This window comes from Pan troglodytes, chromosome 11 (genome assembly GCF_028858775.2).
Source record: "Pan troglodytes isolate AG18354 chromosome 11, NHGRI_mPanTro3-v2.0_pri, whole genome shotgun sequence".
Classification (NCBI taxonomy): Eukaryota; Metazoa; Chordata; class Mammalia; order Primates; family Hominidae; genus Pan; species Pan troglodytes.
This window is the reverse complement of record NC_072409.2, coordinates 59,657,838-59,679,339: the sequence shown is the minus strand read 5'-3', so window position 1 is coordinate 59,679,339 and position 21,502 is coordinate 59,657,838. Positions and strand designations below refer to the sequence as shown.

General features: G+C 43.4%; 1 protein-coding gene across 5 annotated transcripts in view; it reads right to left on the bottom strand.

Annotated features, from left to right (window-relative positions):
* Positions 1 to 21,502, bottom strand: part of TJP2 (tight junction protein 2) — a 133,211-nt gene that overhangs the window by 96,720 nt on the left and 14,989 nt on the right. For 4 of the 5 annotated variants that reach the window (XM_009456699.5, XM_063788536.1, XM_063788535.1 and 1 more), the window contains one exon: positions 6,016 to 6,136. The gene's annotated coding sequence lies outside the window, so the exon portion shown is untranslated. Of the gene's footprint in view, positions 1 to 2,376; positions 2,396 to 6,015; positions 6,137 to 21,502 lie in introns of those variants that run through there. The other variant, XM_054658162.1, reaches the window with a different exon arrangement.

Genomic DNA, 21,502 nt, shown 5'->3' with positions numbered 1-21,502 from the left:
GGGATTACAGGCGTGCACCACCATGCCCGGCTAATTTTTTGTTTTTGTTTTTTAGTAGAGATGGGGTTTCGCCATGTTGGTCAGGCTGGTCTGGAACTCTGACCTCAGGTGATCCACCGCCTCAGCCTCCCAAAGTGCTGGGATTACAGGAGTGAATCACCGCACCCGGCCAGCCACTGTGCCTGCCTCTGGGTCAGCTTTTAATTCTTAGGTTCTGAATTCTTTTAAACATGCAGGAGTATAATTAAATTATGCTTCAGAACCTAGCTTGAGTATTACTCATCTACATGCTATGCTTAAGATGTCCAGACATCACAGATTTCCAAGGATAGGCCAAATGACCAGCACTCTGTCTTGTTGGTTCATGAGTAAAAAAGCACACACTCTGATTTCTGTTTGGAAAATATGTTTAGCTTTAAGTCATTAGAAAGCAAGAAAGAATAAGGACCAGGCGTGGTGGCTGACGCCTGTAATCCCAGCACTTTGGGAGGTCAAGGCAGATGGATCACTTGAGGTCAGGAGTTAGAGCCTGGCCAAAATGGGAAACCTGTCTCCACTAAAAATACAAAAATTAGCTAGGCATGGTGGCGTGTGCCTCTAATCCCAGCTACTCAAGAGGCTGAGGCAGGAGAATCGCTTGAACCCGGGAGGTGGAGGTTGCAATGAGCCAAGATCATGCTACTGTAATCCAGCCTGGGCGACAGAGTGAGACTCTGTCTCAAAAAAAAAAACCAACTCTGCAGACACCTTGAGTTCAGACTTCTAGCCTCTAGAACCATGAGACAATAATTTATGTTAATTTCTGTTTAAGCCACCCAGTTTATGGTGCTTTGTTACTGTGGCTTCGGCAAACTACTACAAATGGGGATTAGAGTTGGACCTCCACCTCGTGGGATGGGTATGAGAAATAAGACGATGGAAGTAACATGTTTGAGTAACATGTTTAGCACAGCACCAACTACACAGTAAGCACCCACATTTCATCATGATCATTATACAGTTGCATCTTTATTTCATATCTATAAACCAAAAATAAAATTTGAAGGGCCCCTGCAACCATCTGAATGGACTTCCTCCTTGGCCGGGGAACCCTAAAATTTAACCTGAAAGACTGGTTCAGGCCATGAAGGGAAGTGGGGGTTGGACATGCCCCATCATACCCCTCCAATATTAACATCAACACTGACCTTAAGTCTGATAAGAAATGTTTACAGTTTATTCTCTAAAGCCTGTTACTTGGAGGCTTTAGAACAGCAGTACTTATGACCTGGCAGCCCCTAGGTACCCCTAGAGTAGAGTACCTATGACCTGGCAGCCCCTCTACCCCTTTTGAGTTGTCCTGCTCTGCCAGATGGAACCAATGTAGTAAATCTTACATGTATTGATTGATGTATTATGTCTCCCTAAAATGTATAAAAGCAAGCTGTACTCTGACCACCCCGGGCACATGTCGTTAGGACCTCCTGAGCCTGTGTTATGGGCATGTCCTGTAACCTTGGCAAAATAAACTTTCTAAATTTTTCTTTTTTTGGGGGACAGAGTCTCACTCTGTTGCGCAGGCTGGAGTGCAGTGGCAACCTCAGCTCACCGCAACCTCTGCCTCCCAGGTTCAAGCAGTTCTGGTGCCTCAGCTTCCCAAGAAGCTGGGATTACAGGTGCACACCACATACCCAGCTAATTTTTGTATTTTTAGTAGAGATGGTGTTTCACCATGTTGGCCAGGCTGGTCTCAAACTCCTGGCCTCAAGCGATCTTCCAGCCTCGGCCTCCCAAAGTGCTAGGATTACAGGCGTGAGCCACCCTGCCTGGCCAAACTCTCTAAGTTGATTGAGACTTGTCTCTGATACTTTCTGGTTTACATATAGGAGTCACAATGGAATTCTCAGAACAAACACAAACCTTTTCTTCTCACCTAGTGCAGCATCTCCAGACTCTTTAATGTACAGGCTCTGCTCCGAGTTTCTCTTCCCCCATAAGTGCACATAGCCAATAACTTTTTAGCCTCAGGTTTCCTTTCAAATATCACCTGCCCTAGGAATCCTCCCCTGACTTAGTCACTGCTTCAGGCCTTCTGCCACATCCTCTTAAGGGGGTGAGGGCAGTACTTTACACACAGCAATGCAATTTACTGATTCCAAATTAGGCTCCAAAGTCTACCAGGGACAAGCTTAATATTCCTCTACATTTCCCTCAGCAGCACAGTGCGAGATGCTCATTAAATATTTGAGGACAGAATCCCTTCCCCACAGATAGAGAAACTGGCCACACACACCATCTGTAAACAAGCTCATGCTCTAAACCAGCCATTACAAGTACTCTCCAGGTTAGTGGTTGTCAAAGTAGTGGAAACCAGACATGCAAATTCCTGGGACTTACCCCAGACTGCCTGAAGCAGAAACCCTGGGGGTGGGGCCCAGGAATCAGTGTTTTAACACGCCCTCCAGGCGATACCGATGTGCCACTGCTCTGGGTCTGTCCATCCCAGTATGGAAGTTTGGCTGCTGGAGTGATTTCCCTGAGAATTCCTGTAAACCGAGGAGCCCCTAGGGAAGAGGGAAAGAAGCTATAGAGGGGCTCCCAGGTGCACAGAAGTAAAAGTTTCGAGCTTTCACCTTCAACTCACTTTTCTTTTGTTTTCTTTTCCTTTTTTTTTTTTTTTTTTTTTTTTGGAAATGGAGTTTCACTCTTTTGCCCTTTCACCCAGGCTGGAGTGAAGTGGCACGATCTCGGCTCACTGCAATCTCTGGCCCACCAGGTTCAAGTGATTCTCCTGCCTCAGCCTCCTGAGTAGCTGGTATTGTAGGTGCCCAGCACCACACCAGGCTAATTTTTGTATTTTTAGTAGAGATGAGGTTTCACCATGTTGGCCAGGCTGGTCTGGAACTCCTGACCTCAGGTGATCCACCCACATCGGCCTCCCAAAGTGCTAGGATTACAGGCGTGAGCCACTGACCCCAGCCTCAACTCACTTTTCTAAGCCTATATGATGGGGTGAGTCAGTGATAACTTTAAGGTATCTAAATTGCCTAACAATGAGATTTCGTATCTAGAAAATGAAGCTCTTCACCAGACTATTAGCATCTTTTCTTAATTTTTATTTATTAATTTTTTTATATAAAATTATAAAATTGAAAAAGAGACAGGGTCTCCTTATGTTGCCCAGGTTGGTCTTGAACTCCTGCGCTCAAGGGCTCCCCTGCCTCGGCCTCTGAAAGTGCTATGATTATAGGTGCGAACCACCATGCCTGGCCTTCTTTTTTTTTTTTTTAATGGAGACAGGGTCGGTCTATGTCACCCAGGTGCTCTTGAACTCCTGGGCTTAAGCGATCCTCCCGCCTCAGCCTCCCAAAGCCTTAGCATTATTTCTGAAGGCAAAGATGATTCTGCCAAGTCAGAAAGGTGATAATCAAAGCCCCTTAAAGTTGCAAAAATCCAGCCTCAGGCAAACAGTGCTCATCAGAGGAGAGACTCCAGAATGGCAGAGGAGGGCAGAATGAGTAGAGGCTGATGATTAGAAACCTCAGGTCCAGAGCGGCTTGGCAGACACCTGCTCCACCCACACCGGACATTGCCAATCGATCACAACATTCTTGCTCAACAAACTTGAGCGGCACTTGCAAATCCTTAACTCCAGGCAGCCACCTAGCAATTGATCCAAACTGGCCTTAGAGAGAAACCTTTTTACTCATCTGAATTAAGGAGTTCAGTCTTCAAGCTCTGTAGAATTAGTATAGAAATAGAAATCTCACTGAACTTGGAAGTCAGGGGCTGTGCAACCACAAAGGAATCATTTAAAATCTTTGAATCTCAAGTTCTTTATTTACAAATGGGAGCTAGTTAATACTTTCCTCTTAGGGTTGTTGTGAGGAGGAACCATATGGGTGAAACTACCTTGCCCCTTGCTTGGCACATAAAAGGCCCTTAATGAGTGTTTGCTGGATCTGAAACTAGGGCGACGTGAGATGCCTGGGAAAAAAATCCTCATCACTCAAGCTCACCCAAGGCTGATTCGTCCCAGAAAGCCAAGCTTAAGTGTTTACACATGAAAGAACTCTGGAGTAAGGCACTGACTTAGGCAATCAAATTGATGTTGGAAAGGCATGTGGTTCATAGTGCAGGTAAAGGGAACCAGAACAAGGGAGGTATTTATCAGGAGGGGCTGGCTAGAGTCAGAAAGAGCCTTTCCTCCAACAGACAATGCTAGCTCCAATCTCTCTTTGCCATACTCTATAGTACCCCTCCAATTTATTTGAATAATCAACAGATCCTATCTAGAAATCTAAAGATTTTAGGAGAACAATTTTTTTCTTTTTTGAGACAGTTTCTCTGTATCGCAAGGCTGGAATGCAGTGGCACGATCTCAGCTCACTGTAACCTCCACCTCCTGGGTTCAAGTGATTCTCGTGCCTCAGCCTCCCGAGTAGCTGGGATTACTGGCAGGCACCACCACGCCTGGCTAATATTTTGTATTTTTTGCAGAGATGGGGTTTTGCCATGTTGCCCGGGCTGGTCTCAAACTCCTGGGCTCAAGCCATCCTTCCACATTGGCCTCCCAAATTGCTGGGATTACAGGCATGAGCCACCACACCCAGACAAGGAAAACAATTTCTGGAGTCTGAGCAGGTATCTGTCTTCTCATGTTTGGGACTTTTTTTGTTGCTGAGATAGAGCCTCACTCTGTTGCCCAGGCTGGGGTGCAGTGGTGCAATTATAGCTCACTGCAGCCTCGAATTCCTGGGCTCAAGCCATCCTCCCACCTCAGCTTCTCATGTAGCTAGGACTACAGGAGCACACCACCATGCCCAGCAAGTTATTATTATTTAGTTATTTTTTTTTTAAATAGAGACAGGGTCTCACTATGTTGCCTAGGCTGGTTTCAAACTCTTGGCCTCAAGCGATCCTCCCACCTCTACTTCCCAAAACAGTGGGATTATAGGTATGAGCTGGCTTGCCTGGCTGGGACCTTTAAGAGCTCCAGAGAGAACATTTCAGTAAACAAAACCCACATCCAGCCCTGTTAATTCAGTGGAAAATGAGGACTTCCCCCACTTGAATGTCCTCATTTGGACAACTAGACACTGAGAAAGGCCTTAGCATGGGCCTGGTACTTGCTGGGCCCATTAACTCATTTAGTTTCATGTCGACATTCCCTTTTTACAGATGAAGGATCTGAGGCTCAGAAGCATTAAGACATGTGCCCAAGATCACACAATTAGAAGGCAGCAGGACTAGGATCTGAACGACTATCTGCTCTTCTGGAGTGTGCCATTCACACTCCACTAAACTCCAGTTCACACATTTATCTGGAATCCACCCAAGTAGGGGCTGCCAACTTCAACAGACAGGAATTATAAAACAAGCACATGAAAAAAATTACAACCCCATTCCAGCTAGCCATGGCCTGGCCTATAAACAGAGGTCAAAGTGTAACAAAAAAGAAATGCATCCCACATCTGTCAAAATTTAAGACCTTGTAAATCTCATTTGATTCATTCTTAAAAGTGAATCAGTAAATAGATAATACTCGCTCCTAGCTCTTTCACTAAAAGCTTGGACATAATTAATCTTTAGAAGCCAGCGTGACTGATGTCCTTTATCTTTTCATCAAAGTGCTTACCACTGTTATATAATTTTACTACCTCAATGATAATGAAAAAATATAACCTATTAAAATGACCTCCAATCCCAGACATCATCAGCACCAACTGCCAATTTAGGCATTTATTTTGAACCACAGAAGTTGTACTTACTTAGACGCCAGAAAGGTCATCCTCAATAAGCATTCACCAACCATGGCAAAGTTATACCTATCAATTCAGTCCATTAATTCAGGTAAGATGTTTCTATTCTTCGGTAAATAGGACATTACCATTAAATTTTCTATGAAAATGTATATATCAGCAACATCAAAAATGGTAACTCTGACTACCTCTAGAATGTCAAAACGGTAACTATTCGAACAAATTTTGGGGGAGACCAGTAACTAGGTTGATGAGAGATTAAATAAGCAAATACCTGGCAACGTGGGCCGTGTACTGGTACAGCTCTGTGCTTCCTGGAGTACTTGCTCCTGGAGCTGCAGCCGGGGTGCCAATCCCACTCACAGGGAGATGACAGTAATGTGGTACTTCGCACCCTGGAAAAGACAATGTTGTTAAAAATCCAACATGCTCATTCCCTGCAATGGTAAGATTTTGGGAAATGCACTGAAGTCCACATACCATACAATTTGCCCGTTTTTAGGATGGCTTTTAGTACCTTCACAGAGTTATGCAACTGTCACCACAATCCTTTTTTTTTTTTTTTTTTGAGACGGAGTTTTGCTCTTGTTGCCCAGGCTGGAGTGCAATGGTGTGATATCGGCTCACCGCAACCTCTGTCTGCTGGTTCAAGCAATTCTCCTGCCTCAACCTCCCGAGTAGCTGGGATTACAGGCATGCGCCACCACGCCCGGCTAATTTTGTATTTTTAGTAGAGACGGGGTTTCTCCATGTTGGTCAGGCTGGTCTTGAACTCCCGACCTCAGGTGATCCACCCACCTCGACTTCCCAAAGTGCTGGGATTACAGGTGTCAGCCACTGCGCCCGGCCCACAATCCATTTTAGAAGATCTTCATTACCCCCACAAGAAAAGCCCCATAACCATTAGCCATCATTCCCTGAGCCCCCAATTCTCTCTCTGCCTCTTGGCCCTAGGCAACCACCAATCTAATTTTTTACTCTATAGATTGATCTATTCTGGATATTTCATATGAATGGACTCATATGATATGAGGCCTTTTGTGACTGCCTTCTTTTACTTAGCATAATGTATTCAGGGTTCATTGATGTTATAGCATACATCAGCACTTCATTCCTTTTTATGGCCAAATAATATTACATTGTATGGATATACCACATTTTATTATCTATTCTTCAGTTGGTGGAGGTTTGGGTTGTTTCTACTCTTTGGTCATTATGAACACTTGTGTACAATTGTTTATGTGGACATATGTTTTCATTTCTCTCAGAAATAATGGAATTGCTGCCCCTGTTTTCAGTCTTCAAAAAATGGAGAAAGTGAATTGCCACCTAAACTTTGGTATCACCAGTCCACCTGAGGGTCACTCTGAGAAACAAGATCTTATAAGAATTCGCCTTTCAGGTTAAACAAATATCAGCGGGTGAGAAAATAGCTAGAACAAAATATTTTAGGCTGGGCATGGTGGCTCACGCCTGTAATCCCAGCACTTTGGAAGGCTGAGGCGGGTGGATCACCTGAGGCCAGGAGTTCGATCAAGACCAGCCTGGCCAACATGGTGAAACCCCATCTCTACTAAAAATACAAAAATTAGCTGGGCATGGTGGGGAGGTGCTGTAATCCCAGCTACTCAGGAGGCTGAGGCAGGAGAATCGCTGGAACCCAGGAGGCAGAGGTTGCAGTGAGGTGAGATCTCGCCACTGCATTCCAGCCTGGCGACAAGAGTGAAACTCTGTCTCAAAAAAAAAAAAAAAAAAGAAAAAATTTTGTATTATAGTAAAATACACATAACATAAAATTTACCATTCCAAAGTATACTACAGAGAAAACATTTTAAACCAAAAGGGAATTTGTTTTTCATAGCATTTATTAACACTGGCTTGTGTTTATGGTTTTGTTTTTTGAGACAGTCTCACTTGTCGCCCAGGCTGGAGTGCAGTGGCACAATCTCGGCTCACTGCAACCACCGCCTCCTGGGTTCAAGCAGTTTTCCTGCCTCAGCCTCTCAGGTAGCTGGGATTACAGGCACGTGCCACCACGGCCTGCTAATTTTTGTATTTTCAGTAGAAACAGGGTTTCACCACGTTGGCCAGGCTGGTGTCGAACTCCTGACCTCAAGTGATCCATCCACCTTGGCCTCCTCAAGTGCTGGGATTACAGGCATGAGCCACCGCACCTGGCCTAGGCTTGTGTTTATATTTATGGGTTGCTCACCAGCAGGAAAGATGGCAAATACTTTCTCGTTTTACCCCTAAGACCAAGAAAACCCAAGAAATACCCCTTCTGCAAATTCTTATGAAGCCTGCATGTGCCTTTCGAATACCACAAGGAGGCAAGCTCCTTTCTGGGTTGAGCTTGTGAAGGCAGCTTCACTCGGGCAGTCACAGGAAAAACTTTCAGTGGGAGGAAGAATGCAGCCTCTCACCACTTCTGGACATACTCTTCTGTTTGCTAGACAAAGTGATATTGTGGCGTCTGTGCAAAACACTCTACTCCCTACACGATGAAATAGAAAGAAAAGATGGTGTCAGTTTTATTTGTACAGGCAGGAGGCACATTTCCCTTCTCCCAGGATCAGCAGGAAATGTAGGCAAAGGCTAAAGCTATGCCATCTGGACATCCTACAAAGCAAGCAACGGGATTAAAGCCCAGCCCATACATGGTTTCTATTATTACTTCCAAAGATAAATAAATGGCTTACAAATCGAGAGGTGCTTAGTTATGCTTTTGGCTTCATATGCAAACTTTTCTACAGGTATCAGCTCCACGGAGAGCTTATTTCTTTTATTAAAATGGCTTGCTTTTTAATTCATGAAGTTTTCTGCATTTCTAATGCATCCTGGCTTTAACTTTCTCTATAATAATCCAGGGAGTTTTTTCATGTATACAAACCCCCAATAACAATCAGTTGTTTCTAAAATACACTATTATTGAATAGGGCCTCTAAATTAAAAGAACATTTGGCAGAAAGAAATAAAATATATTCTTGGATTTCAATAGTATTGACAGATAATGTAAAATTGTCAGGTAACATGAGTTAAAGCTGAAAAACTTTACAGATTTCAAAAGGAAGATTCATAGGTGGCTGGGTATTTTAGGTTAGTATCTGGGTATCAATTATTTTTATTCTATCTTTCTCCATTGTGGCTATACTGAAACCGAGTTAGCACTGGAAAATATTTCCTGAGCACCTACCATGTGCTGGGCAATGGGCAAATATACACATGTGTAAATCATCCAATCTCTGTTTCAATGAACTTGCAACACTCAGTCAATTGTCGGTTGGTAGCCATTCGTTTTGGCCAATCATGAACTGTACAGTTTGCAGAATAGAAGCCCAAGCACATCCCTGCTTGCAGACAGCAAGAAAAAGTATTACAGAGGGGGGCGGTGGCTCATGCCTATAATCCCAGCACTTTGGGAGGCCGAGGCGGGTGGATCACTTGGGGTCAGGAGTTCGAGACTAGCCCGGCCAACATGGTAAAACTGCGTCTCTACTGAGAATACAAAAATTAGCTAGGCATGGTGGTATCTGTAGTCCCAGCTACTTGGGAGGTGGAGACAGGAGAATTGCTTCAACCCGGAAGGCAGAGATTACAGTGAGCCAAGATCCTGCCACTGTGCTCCAGCCTCCTGGGCGACAAAGTGTGACTCCGTCTTAAAAAAAAAAAAAAGTATTACAGAGGGGGAAGCATGAGAAGAATGAATGAATTCCTTGAGGTTTTAAATACTGGATTATAACCTGACTTCCAATTGTGGCTTTTTTTTTTTGAGACTGTGTCTCAAAAAAAAAAAAAAAATTAAAAAATATATAAAAAAGAAAGGGCCAGGCACAGTGGCTAATGCCTGTAATCCCAACACTTTGGGAGGCCAAGGTGGGCAGATCACCTAAGGTAAGGAGTTCGAGACCACCCTGACCAACATGGAGAAACCCCGTGTCCACTAAAAATACAAAATTAGCCAGACGTGGTGGCACATGCCTGTAATCCAAGCTACTCGGGAGGCTGAGGCAAGAGAATCTCTGGAACCCGGGAGGCGGAGGTTGCAGTGAGCCAAGATTGTGCCATTGCACTCCAGCCTGGGCAGCAAGAGCTAAATACTGTCTCAAAAAATAAAAAAAAAGTGATCAGTGAAATGTTTCATCCCTGTGTATTCACAGAACTCAAAGAGTATTATAGGTACAAGGAAGATCTTGTTTGTCCTCTGATCCAATGCTATTTCATCCAGCTTAAGGAAACGTTCTCTCTCTCAAAAAAAAGGCACATTCAACTTCCCTTATTAAGGGCCACTTTGTAATAATTTGACTTCTGTTTGGTTTGATTTGGGGAAATGAGGAGAAGCAGAGATCTATTTAGGTCTATTTAGGGTACTTATTCCAATTGCTAGTAGAGGTTATCTCTGAACAAAAATTAATAATCTAGCAATCAACTTGCACATCTGAATCGTGGGAGCTTGTTTAGGCCGAATCCCTTCATGAAAGACCCTGAGGCAGAAACTAAGAACATCCCGTTTCTGTCTGAGAGCCAGGCCCTTGATCAGGATGACTCCAATGAGGCTGAGTTTCCCACTTGTAAAATTCGAACACTAAACTAGAATTCAGGAATGGTAAATATATAGGCCACGGCTTGCATCTCCCCAATTCCCTAATCATAGGTTCAGAACAAACATCCCTAATCAGTTGCGATATTCCTTTCCCGCTAAGCCCAGGTTTGGCCTCCGGGTCCTCCTAGCTAGATACTCCAAGCAGCCAACCATCAACTGGCACCTGCCTTCCACATGAAACCTGTTTGCCATCCCTGGCAAAGGTCCTCCCAGTTCTAAACTTTCGTCATTCTGAGACTAAGGTCTAGGCTACCGCATGCCCAATCACGAGAGGCTACTTGGAGAATCTCAGTTTAGTCATTACAATGTTTTCCACAGCCCTGGCTGAACAGCATTAACCTACGTGGACTCTGATAGAGTCTCTGTATGCCCCCTGCCCTCTCCACGCATATACACACTTCCATTTACTTTCAAGACAATAACAGTAGAATAATAATAATATAATTAAAATGTTGCCTCAGAATTCCATTCTAAAGCATCTCTAAGATTTCCCAAAGAAATATTTTTTTTTCTAATAAAATGTACCCTTTTACAGATGGGAAGAAAATCTATCTAAATCAAATGTCTCACCAGTGGCACTATTGACACTGTGGGCTGGATAATTCGTTGTTGCAGGGGGCTGTCCTGTACATTGTGGGATGTTGGGCAGTATCCCCAGACTCTACCAACTAGATGCCAGTAGCAACCCCTGGGCTATAACAACAAAAAAAATGCCCCCAGACATTGACAATTGTCCCCTGGGGAGCAAAATTCCCTATTTCCACCTCCCCGTTGACAACCACTGACCTAAACGATTCTAGTAGTTCTCTTGGGGAGACAGGACAATGGGTAATTTTCCCCCTTATTTTTCTGTATTTTCTAAATCTTCTATAATGAATGTACATTGTTCATATGATAAAAATAAGCTAGTAACTATCTAATTGTTAAAAAGAAATATTTGCTACACAGATGCAAGTTGATCAGTACATGCTACTGTGTGACTCATTCAGTTTAAAAATTAAATTCAGACCCTAAAAATATCGTCTACCATAAAGGCACCTTAAATTCAACTTGTCTTTAATGTGTAAAAAGCACAAAAGAAGACTTCAGAGAAGAAAGTTAGAACTAAGGCTTGTAGCTATGCATAAAGAACTTCTCAACCTTTCTTCATCATGGTAAATCAGTGGGGCTGCAGAAAGAGATGTGGAATGAAAACTGCTGTTTCAAGCAAAGTATTTCCCCGAAGCATAGTCTGCACATACACTTTAATCAGAAAAACACTTGTATTGTTGAAAAACATTATAGTAATAAGGCATATTTTCTTCATTCTTAAGAATTGCTACATTTGTAAACCATGTTAAAAAAACATTTTCAAAATCAGAAAATTAAATGTCTAGATTGTAAAAATGGGCTCTAGACACACCCATTATTCATCTTCTTGGGTATTAGAATATTATCCAACAATTTCATTCCTATTTTTAAATCAGTCTAGGAGTTCCATTCTCCACCAAGAAGAAACAAGTTCTTAATGAAGAACTCATTTATTATCCCCACAAGACAGAGGACCCTTTTTTCTATATGGGTCCCCAAAACTTACATCTATAGTGAGAAGCTTCCAGCCTCCTCTGCTTACCCAGGTTGTTGCCAAAGGTTCACGTGTCTTCTGCTCTCAGGTAGAAGTTCTCTTTTGTTAAGTGGGGTAATACCAACTGCTGCTTCCAGAATACCGATATATTTCTTGTACCTCATCTTGTCTCTCTCGGTACAAGGTCCTGTAAATTTCAGTCACTGTTCACCTGAAGCAACTGAACTAATCTTTAATGGAAGCTGCTGTTCCTTTGGATGTTCTCTATGTAGCCCTAGCTAGATCTATTCAACACAACCGTGGTGATGGGGGGGCAGACCACAAATAAAGAGAACGTCTTTCAGATTTCCCTGCAATGGCAGTATTATACAAGGCTAAATAATTCTGAATAAAGCACTAATGAAAATGATTTGCAGGAATGACTGCGGTTTTAAACACGGCGATCTAATGTACACTCCAATTAATCCGCACATAAATCTTTGAGGCCGCTAATCCTTCAAGAACTAATGGCTCATGAGGTGATTTATCTCAAGGTCTGGTAATAATTGGTCCAAAAAGCCTGCCTGCCACTGGATGAACTAAAATCAGAAGCAGATTTGCTCTTTCTACAAATATCTCTCTCTCTAAAAGCCTGTGCTTTGACAAATGAGGAAGGAATTCTAGTTGTCATTTTATAGCAATGCATTTCTAAGTACTATAAATTCCTTGCTTGGGTCAATAGCAAAGATTAATTAATTAAGAAACAATTTGGTGGGTTTTTAAAATTATTATTAAAAACATCTTTTTAAATACCTCTAGAACCCAACATGTGTGATCCCTGCCATCATGAAAATATATCGTTTGGAGAGGTTCAGAATCTACCTCATCTCCATTTTCTTTAAGTCTCCTCTTGGCTTTGAAGAGCTTCCTTACCCTTTGTCCATGGGTAAAGGTGGACCACCTATCATGGTGGCCCACTCAATGGGCCATGGTACACATGATCCACATACTGGGTCAACCAGTCTTCCCTGGGGTGAACAGATGACTGTAGGAGGGAAATGTCCTGTTTCCATTGGATTTGCTAACCAGGGCTGATAGGAAGTTGGAGCTCTTGATAGTAGTCATGTGCCCCGCCACATGGAGAGGGCTCTTCGCTAGTATTACAATAGTTGAGAAAAACAGTACCAAGAAAAATGTCATGACATCACTCGAGCTTCTGGATCCAGCTATGCCGGAGGCCACTGTCACCCTAGGAGATTACAGTTATCGTTTATGAAAGCTAATAAATTGACTTTTGTGAAATTTAATTTTAGCTGAGTTTGTCACTCTGAGAGTTCTGATTTAAATAGCTCCTTCCTCACCAACTTCTTCAAGCTATTTTTTTTTCCTATTTGATGTGCTATGGCAACATACAAGAGTCATGCTGCTCCTTGTCTAAACAAACCCATACATAAAGGGAAGCAAAATAGAAGGGGAGCCATTATGCAGTAACTCTGATTAACCTAGATGTCCAAAGTGAGTGTCCCAAACCCTTCCCCATCCCCGCAAATCTTAAACCCTACTTCTACAGATTCTCTTTCCTCAATAGCAAGTTTCTTTTGACCTAAATGACCTAAATCTCCAAAGTGAGGTGCACATACCAACAATCTTTGGGATGTAGGAAGAAAGTATTATGCCATCTATTTCCTCTTTTCTTCTCTCATGCTTTAAAAATTTGAGTGTTGCTGGGCACGTGGCTCACATCTGTACTCCTAGCACTTTAGGAGGCTGAGGCAGGAGGATCACTTGAGCCCACAATTTCGAGGCTGCAGTAAGCTATAATTGTGTCATTTTATTCCAGCCTGGGTGACAGAGAGAGACTCTGTCTCAAAAAAATAAAAAATAAAATTGAATGTTTGTGTTTTGAATATTCATAATATTTACCTTGAGAACTAATATCTTAAATTGTAATAAGGTACACTATTTACAAACTAATATACTCATGTATACGGTAGAGTGTACTTAAAAATCTGACAGGGGTATATGAGTGTACTTAAAATTCTGACAGGGTATATTAAAGTTTGGTGACTTTAAATAACCCTTCAACTACTCCCTAAGCCTCAATTTCCCTGTTTATAAGATGAGAGGACTGAATAGATGAAGGCTAAGTTTTCTTCCAAAAGCAACAAAAGACCAAGAGCTCCCACTTCACTTGGCCTGATTATGCAATTAATATAATCTGACCACAATAAAGTAAAAAACAAGGGCTAAAGCATTTGGTCTTGGAATATTTCATTTCCATAGTATTCATGAATATTACTCCCACTGGTTGTTCTGCAAACAATTAGTACCAGTTAGTCCCAGGAATTCTTTTATAGGCTGAACTTGGTTGGCTACAGCTGCCACCTCTGAGTAAAGGTCCCATACAGCCCTCATTTAATCATACAGGAAGATGTAATTACACTCACACAACAGTCATTGTTCTAACAAATTGTATTTCTGATGACGCATGATAAAAATTACTACACAACACTCTAAATAAGTAACAAAGCCTGAGCTAACAACAAGAAAAAATCAACTTAAACTTGTTACCCATTGGAAGCTGTTCTCCTGCAGTGAAAAGTGACATGATATTTTGCAAATGGGATGTTTTAAAGTTTCATTTTTTACTGGAATTTTCGATGCATTTAACATGCAGCTCTTACAAAGTGATTCTTATCTATGATGATTTCACATAAAATTAAAATTGTGTCTTTCATTAGGAAAATAATTCTGCCTTAGCAAATATTAGAAAGAATTTGCTTTTCTTCCATGAATCAGACTGTTCAACTTGCTAATTTATTTATTCATTTTTTAAAATTGTCATCTTTGTGTGGAATCTCTCATAATTGTACATAAGGTTAATAACACAGGAAATAACAAATCTAGCCAAAATACCCCTTCCAGATATGACACTTCATAATTCTAGAAATTATTTAGAAATATGCATATATTGGGTTAATTCCCTTACAATTCTAGAAATTGTTTATAACTGGAACTATTAACTAAAAATCATTTATCTATTAAAAGTGTTTTTAAATATACATGATCCAAAAAAAGCTTTTAAGTCAGGATGCTCAAGTTTTCTTTCTGGATGATTAAAATTGAACATAAAACTTCACAGATCAGACTGACATTTCCTTTCAACTAATATTTCTACTTTATTTCTTCTGGAGAAAGACAGTGGCCATGCTTCTTCACTGGGTGTTTTAACAGTTACTGTGCTTTGGAAGTATAAAAAGGGAAATGAACTAATGCCCTGTACAGTCTGTTCTATAGGGTGTGGTCTGCTTTTCAGGAGCTGAAAAAAGCTTTAACTAAAAGTAGAAGAGTTAGGGAAACAGCAATTTTTTTGTTTTTGCTTTTTTAGCTCTACTGAAAAAAGCATTTCATTTCTCTCCTCCTTAATACGTTCATAAATAATATCTTTACATATTTGCTACTCAGATGCCCCACCAATACACTGTAAGAAAAGCAGATTACGTGATGTAAAAGAATTACCAAAGAGTTAATAAAGTTTAGTGTGGCTCTTTTAGACTCACCCGCTCAGCCCAAACTAGCCTTCTCTCCTCAGAGTCATTCATCCTCAGAACATATTCACTACTAGGTTTAAACTATTACCTTCAACTGGATGTCATCAAATTTATCGTTCCAATCCTGTCCTCTGGCACAACCCAGTATCTATTGGAAATAACCCATGTGCCCAGCCCCAGCTACAGTGCCCCTTGCCTTTTCCGGCTTCTGTGCCTCCACCTCCTGGTTACCCAGCATGAGACCTTGAAGACACCCTCATCCATTCCTGTGTGTCCCCAGTCATACCAACCCCATGACACAGGGGAAAGACTTGGTTTGAATCCCACCTCTACTGTTTAAGACCTGGTGACCTTGAACAAGTTACTGACCTTTCTGAACCTCTGTTCCATCATTCGTACAGCTAGACTAAGACCACAACACAGGGCTTGTTTTAAATAATAAATGCAGCCAGGCGCTGTGGCTCACGCCTGTAATCCCAGCACTGTGGCAGGCCGAGGTGGGTGGATCACATGAGGCCAGGAGTTCAAGACCTGCCTGGCCAACATGGTGAAACCCTGTCTGTACTAAAAATACAAAAAAGCCGGGCATGGTGGTGGGCACCTGTAATCCCAGCTACTCGGGAGGCTGAGGCATAAGAATTGCTTGAACCAGGAGGTGGAGGTTGCAGTGAGCCAAGATCATGACACTACACTCCAGCCTGAGTGACAGAGTGAGACTCTGTCTCAAAATAAATTAATAAATAATGCCGTAATGTATATACATTCGGTGGATATCATCCCTCCTTCCCTTCCTCTCTCCCATCTGTCCTTCTTTTTCCATTCCTAATGCCTCTTCAGGAAGAGTGGTCCTTGTGGGAAAAACAGTGAGACTGAAAGACAGGCTGGCTGGAGGGTACAGGGACCCAAGGGCTTGAGTGGGCGGTGGAAAACACCACAAAGAAAGGAAAGTAGGCTCCTGAGTCCTGCTGGGGGGAGCAGAGGAAAGGGGCCTGGCTCTGGTGGGCCAACTGGGGAGGCCCTCCCTTATGGTTGTGATACGTCCTAGATTTTTAACCCCTGCTACCGAATAGTTCAAGCCAACATTAAAATCACTTAATTGACTGCCCTTCCCAAACAACTTGCATATATATAATAATTCATGGATTCTCTGAGTACTCTCAGTCCTAAGAAATAAAAAACTTTCAGGCCGGGTGCAGTGGCTCACGCCTGTAATCCCAGCACTTTGGGAGGCTGAGGCGGGTGGATCACCTGAGGTCAGGAGTTCAAGACCAGCCTGGCCAACACATAGTGAAACCCCATCTCTACTAAAAAAATACAAAAATTAGCTGGGTATGGTGGTGCACGCCTGTAGTCCCAGCTACCTGGGAAGCTAAGGCAGGAGAATCACTTGAACTTGGGAGGCAGAGGTGGCAGTGAGCCAAGATCGCACCACTGCACTCCAGCCTGGGCGACAGCGAGACTCCGTCTCCCAAAAAAACAAAGAGAAATAAAAAACTTTGAACTCCTTATGTGAGGGAACACCGCTCCCTATTACTGTTGGTAGAAATTGATCCTACGCTGTTTCTACTATGAGCCTAGAATTGTAGGATTCTAGCAGTTCCCTTGCCTGGGAGCACATGAGCGATGAGGTGTTGCACAGAATTCAGAATCTTGGCAGGAGCTGCTTTAAGACAAGTGTGGCTTGGCCATTCATTGGGTGAGGGGAATATCAGTCACCTCTGCTCTGGAATTTTAGGAAAGGAACACCCCTCACATCAGAATTGGGAACTTGGTAGTGACTATACCGGGTATGAGGTGTTGAGATACAGCAGTCGGCTGACGGCAGCTGGAGAGAGTAGTTCACATGATCCCACGCTGCACCTGCTGACACACCCCTCCCACTCTGTAGCATGAATTGGGGGGCCACACTGCCTGAGATTGAAGTCCAGCTCCATCACTGACTAGCTGTGTGGCTTTGGAAGAGTCAATGTCTCTGCCTCAGTTATCTGTAAAGCAGGGCTAATAATAGTGCCTACCTCATAGAGTTGTTTTTAAAATTACACCAGTTATTACATGGAAAGCACTGAGCACATGTAACATCCAGCACATAATATACACCGTGTAAGTGTATTTTAATTTCTTTGCTGACTAGTTGTGGCTTCATTTCTTCCAAAAAGCTTTCTTTCGTTGAATCCCCAGACTGGGTTTGGTGTTCCTATTCTGCCCTCTCACATACTTTGGGCTTCATCAATTACAACTGGAACATGATGACTTAAAATGTGTTTAAGCACCTGAGGAGGAAAGAAGGAGGCCAGGGCAGCTCTGAGGGTGTTTGAGTTCCATACTGATCTAAGCCTGCCCCCAATGCTCATGGCAGTGGTCGCCTACTTGCTCTAGACGAAGGTTTGGCTCCAGACAGAAGCCTGCCCAGTGACCACAGTGTTGTGACCTTCCTGCTGGCCAGGAAGGCCCCAGGGGACTCTGTGGCAGTATAGGGCCCTATGGAGGAACTTTGTCCTGCTACAGAGCTATTGCTCTTGGTAAACCTAGGAGACAGGCCGAGTTCGAGACAAGGACCTGGCTATGGGAGACCTGGTCTCGCTCTCACTGCTCATCAATGGGAGATGGTGGCTGTGCCATGAGCTGCTGCATTAATAGCTCTCTTGGTTTTAGGTAGAATTTCTTATTCTGCCTGAATTAGTTTCCTGGGGCTGCCACAACAAAATACCACAGACTGGGTGGCTTAAACAACAGAAATTCATTATCTCATGCCTGCGAGTCCAAGACCAAGCAAGGTGCTGGGAAGGTAGGTCCTGCGAGGGCTGTGAGGGAAGGAGCTGCTCCAGGCCACTCTCTCTGGCTTGGGAAGGCCCATCTTTTCTCTATGTCTTCACATTACCTTCCCTCTGTATGTGTCTGTGTCCAAATTTCCTCCTCTTATAAGAACAGATTGGATTAGGGGCCACCTTAATGATCTCATTTTAGCTTCATTACCTCTATAAACACCGCATCTCCAAATAAAGGCACATTCTGAGGAACTGGGGGTTAGGACTTGAACATAGAAATTTTGGAGGTGGGAAATATAATTCAACCCATAACACTGACTAAAGTAAAACATTTTGTTCGGTTGGTTGGTTTTTTTGAGATGAAGTCTCACTCTATCACCCAGGCTGGAGTGCAGTGGCTCAATCTCAGCTCACTGCAACCTCCGCCTCCAGGGTTCAAGCGATTCTCCCACCTCAGCCTCCCCAGCAGCTGGGATTACAGGTGTGAGCCACCACACTCAGCTAATTTTTTTGTATTTTTAGTAGAGACAGGAGTTTTACCATGTTGGCCAGACTGGTCTCGAACTCCTGACCTCAGGTGATCTGCCTGCCTTGGCCTCCCAAAATGCTGGGATTATAGGCCCGAGCCACTGCACCCGGCCCCCTTTATTTTTTTTGAGATGGAATCTCACTCTGTCACCCAGGCTGGAGTGCAGTGGTGCGATCTCAGCTCACTACAACCTCCGCCTCCCAGGTTCAAGCAATTCTCCTGCCTCAGTCTCCCAAGTAGCTGGGATTACAGGCATGCTCCACCATGCCTGGCTAATTTTGTATTTTGAGTAGAGATGGGGTTTCTCCATGTTGGTCAGGCTGATCTCAAACTCCCGACCTCAGGTGATCCTCCTGCCTTGGCCTCCCAAAGTGCTGGGACTAGAGGTGTAAGCCACCATGCCCAGCCTCCCGGCTGCCTGGCTAATTTTTGTATTTTTAGTAGAGACAGGATTTTGCCGTGTTGGTTAGGCTGGTCTCGAACTCCTGACCTCAAGTGATCCGCCCACCTCAGCCTCCCAAAGTGCTGGGATTACAAGCATAAGCCATGATCCCTGGCCCTTTTTTTTTTTTTTTTTTTGTAAAGTTCTCATCCAGTTTTGTCTTGTGATGGAAAAAGGTGAAAGCCCAGAAGTTCCTGATGGCCTGGATCTGTCCAGCCCTGTGACTGAGCCCATTATATACTTTATAGCAAATCAGCTGGGAAAAGAAAATCCTCCACCCTCAAGATAAGCCAATGTCTGATATGTGAGAACAATCTAGGCTCTGGCAGCAGAAGCCAAATCCATCCAAACTCAAGAGGAAGAAGCTAAAACCCACTTATAACTATTATGAGCAAACAAAGACATGGGACCTCCAGACAGCATGGAGGGTCTGGGTATGGAACGGGCGGAATGTTGGTTCAAGATGAGAGAACTGGTAATGCCTCTTGGAGAAGAGAACAGGGCTGTTAAGTTGGAATCAGGATGGAGATCCTGTTGATGACAGGCAGAACGATGAGGCCAGAAAGTGATTGATGTTCCAAAGTCAAGCATGCCTCTGACCAACCAAGTGGGAGAGAAAAATCAATTCTATACTAACCCTGTGGAAGAACAGAACAGAAAAGCAGACCCAAAGGGGCATCTTAAGATGTCTGGATTGAGCTGTCCAAAGTCTTCTGGAGAGAGGAAATGAAATGACTGCACATTGTCACGAGAAAGAAATGGAGCCTGCTGAGATATTACCTGTCAAAGTAGAGGAAGAGGAGGAAAGATCTGAGGCAATTGACAAGATGAGCTGTGACCAGGAGATCTGGGGACCCACAGAAAGAGATTCAAAGACCTTGAAGAAAAGCTGGAAAGTTTCTTCTTCTCAAGGCCAGATTCTGTCCCTTGAAAAAAAAGCTCAGCTGAGTACAGTGGCTCATGCTTGTATTCCCAGCACTTTGGGAGGCCGAAGCGGGCAGATCACTTGAGCCCAGGAGTTTGAGACCAGCCTGGGCAACATGACAAAACTCCATCACAACAAAAAAATACAAAAATTAGCCGGGCCTGGTGGTGCGCATCTGTGGTTCCAGCTACTCAGGAGGCTGAGGCAAGAGGATCGTTTGAGCCTGGGAGGCAGACATTGCAGTGAGCTGTGATCACACCACTGCACACGTTGCAGTGAGCTGTGATCACACCACTGCACACTCCATCCAGCCTGGGCAACAAAGCGAAACCCTGTCTCAAAAAAAAAAAAAAAAGAAAAGGAAAGAAAGAAAGAAGGAAAGAAAACAAAGAAGCTCATGATCATTGGTTGAAGAGTGTGGGCAGCTGGACAAAACCTCAGCTCATGACGAGAGGCTGCCGACCTGAGAAAGAGAATAACCAACAGAACAATGAAACTCGAGCCACATAATTCAGGGATCAGGCAGAGCTAAGGAACCTGGCCTGGATCGCACAGCTCCTACGCAGCAGGGCTGACTCCTTCCACTCTGCTCAGTGCCTTCTGGAAGTGGATCCTCTAGCATCTGATGACACACACAAAGCGTTGCCCTGAGCAGTGGTGCTGCTTCCTCGGAGACAGGAGGGTCCCACACCCCCAACCTCTTCCCTCTCCTCCTGCTCTTTCCCAAATCTGTTTCCAGTGAATCCAAATGTGGAGTTCATGACAAGAGGATATCCTCTTCCTTCTCCTTCTCCAGGAAGCCTGAGTGAACACCCGCTACCACCATCACCAGGCTTCTCACCAAAGGGCCGCTGTCCTCCTCATCCTCTCCTTCTCCCTCATGGGCTGAGTTTTTCCCAGACACCCCCAACCAGGAAATGGATGTAGTTTCCTCCTGCATTCACTGAGCTTGCACATGACCCTGGTAGTCAAGATCCAGAAACACCGCAAAGTCTTTAAGACACTTTGTTCTAAATTTTCCTATAAAATATTTCCAAATCATCTACATTTATTTTTAGCTAAAAAAAAACTTTTTTACATAAATGGTTCTACATTTTCTCAAACTGTATTATGATTTGATTAGTATTATAAATTTTAGGATACCTTTTACCATCATTGAAGTTATTGTCATTATAGTATACACTCTACTAAAATGAACTGTACATTTTAACTTGATGACTCAGCTCATTATTTATTTATTTTTTTCAGTAGAGATGAAGTCTCACTATGTCACCCAGACTGGTCTCAAACTCCTGGTCTCAAGTGATCCTCCCGCTTTGGCCTCCCAAAGTGCTGGGATTATAGACATGAGCCACTGCACCCATTATTCTTAAAAAACATATTTTTTTGTCAGCAGTTCAGCCACG